Below are 2107 nucleotides of genomic sequence, written 5' to 3' on the forward strand. Positions count from 1 at the left end.
TTAGTAGGCCCTGGCCGAAAGCGCAGCATGTGAAAGGTATAGATAAAAGTTATCGTTGCAGTCAGTACTGTGTAGTTACTAGTAGCTGGATTTAAGCTCGAAGTGAGACACTGTTGGTGAAACTTCATCATGAGAACGTCACAAGCTGATCACGCTCTATGATATGACTAGTATTATGTTGCTTATAGTAGGCTAAGCGCAAGCCGAAACATCAACATGTGAAAGTCGTAGAATTTTGCGATCAAACTGTGGCTAGTACTTTGATGATGCTTGTAGCCAACCGAATTGGTTGAAAAGCCCAATAAGTAAGCTAACTTGGGAGAGCTTGTTGGAAACCAAATGCTACTAGATTGGTCCAAATACATCCTTCAACAGGGGATCACTTGGCTCGCTTTACGAAGAGGAGCACAGCTATATGTGTTAATTCGGTATGAATCGCAAGATTTGTTTACCGACCTCTCTAACGCAAAAGGCGGTCTCGGCTTCGGCTGTTGACTGCGTCCGATTCAGGGTTATATAACTCTCGATTGAACACATTGATGTTCTATTGTTGGTGCTTCCAATAAAATTGGAACACTTAAAGCAGAACCGATTCAAATAATAGCATTCTGATCAATGATTGCATTCCTTGATCAAGAACTGCTGGAGTCATTGTGATGGCGAATTTTCTTCATAAGAAAATTGCAAAGAGACGGAACTTAATGAGACTAGTATTATGTTGTTTCTAGTAAGCGGAAGCTGAAACAGCAACATGTGAAAATCAAGTTTTGTTCAATGATCTCGAGGCGATAAGTACTATGAAGCAACTAGTAGCCTAAGCATGACTCAGATTTGAGACAGTCAAAAAGACTGGCGAAACTTCTTCACATGAAAGTTACATAGAGAACTACAAATGTATACAGCGAGTATTATGTTGTTTCTAGTAGGCGAAAGCTGAAACATCAACATGTGAAAGTTGTCTGCAAACTGTAGAACGATATGTGATTAGTACTGTGCTGTTACTAGTAGCCAGTCTGACTGTAGAAGCCAAGACAAAGGGAAACTAATGCATCTGAAAAGGACAAGTTATGGAAAGGTATGCACGATAAGTATTATGTTGTTTCTAGTAAGCGGCAGCTGAAACATCAACATGTGAACGTCGTTGTGTACAGTAACCTAGAACTATATAGTCCTTAGTAACGTGCATTTACTAGTACCTGTAATTGGTATTCAGACTCAGGCAGTTTGGAATAGTTTGGCAAAGATGCACCAGAGAAAACTGGGATTTGATACAGAAATTGTTGAATACAAGTATTATGCTGCTTCTAGTAGGTTGAATCCGAAACATCAGCATGTGAAAATTGAAAACATTTCTGGTTCGAATTGTCACAAGTATTTGGTGATCTGAGTAGCCAAACTCACTACAACGCCAATTGAAGGCAAAAATTCTCAACGGGAAAAGCTATTCTCATTGAATGAGCTAACAAGACGAGTATTATGTTGCTTCTAGTAGGCGAAAGCCAAAACATCAACATGTGAAAGTCTTGCTGAACAAATTTAATGTTGTTGAGCTCAGTACCGTGTGAATTAGTAGCCATAATTGGCGAGCGAAAATTGAACTGGCGAAACTTCGTCTTTGGAAAATTGCAGATGCCGAGCACTTATTTTGCAACGAGTATTATGTTGACTGTAGTAAGCGAAAGCCGAAACAGCAACATGTGAAAGCTGTTGAAATTTGTGGTCATTTTGCAATAAGTACAAGGAGTGTAAACTAGTAGCCAGGTCAAAATTTGGGATAAGAATGAGCAAAAAATTCTGCATGAGAACAGTTGAAATTATGAAACTAAATTACAAAGACTAGTATTATGTTGTTTCGAGTACGCGAAAGCGGAAAACATCAACATGTGAACGTTTGTAACGAAGTTTCGTTAATTTTCAGCCTAGTACTGAGCAAGAACGAGTAGCCTCATCTCCAATCCCACGCAAAATGTAGTGAAATATGTGAGTGAACCTTATTCACGGTGAGGGTTTCCCGAGGTCTGTATTGCAGCGAGTATTATGTTGCTTCTAGTAAGCGAAAGCTGAAACAACAACATTTGAAAGTTGGAATTAATGACTGAATGGAAAC

The 2107-nt window shown here is 39.2% G+C and overlaps 1 pseudogene; it reads left to right on the plus strand.

Annotated features, from left to right (window-relative positions):
• Window positions 1-363: 363 nt before the first annotated feature.
• On the plus strand, window positions 364-515 carry LOC142355067 (5.8S ribosomal RNA; annotated as a pseudogene).
• The last annotated feature ends 1592 nt before the right edge of the window (window positions 516-2107 follow it).

The sequence above is a fragment of the Convolutriloba macropyga genome, unplaced genomic scaffold (assembly GCF_964194025.1).
Source record: "Convolutriloba macropyga unplaced genomic scaffold, txConMacr16.3 SCAFFOLD_6251, whole genome shotgun sequence".
NCBI lineage: Eukaryota > Metazoa > Xenacoelomorpha > Acoela > Convolutidae > Convolutriloba > Convolutriloba macropyga.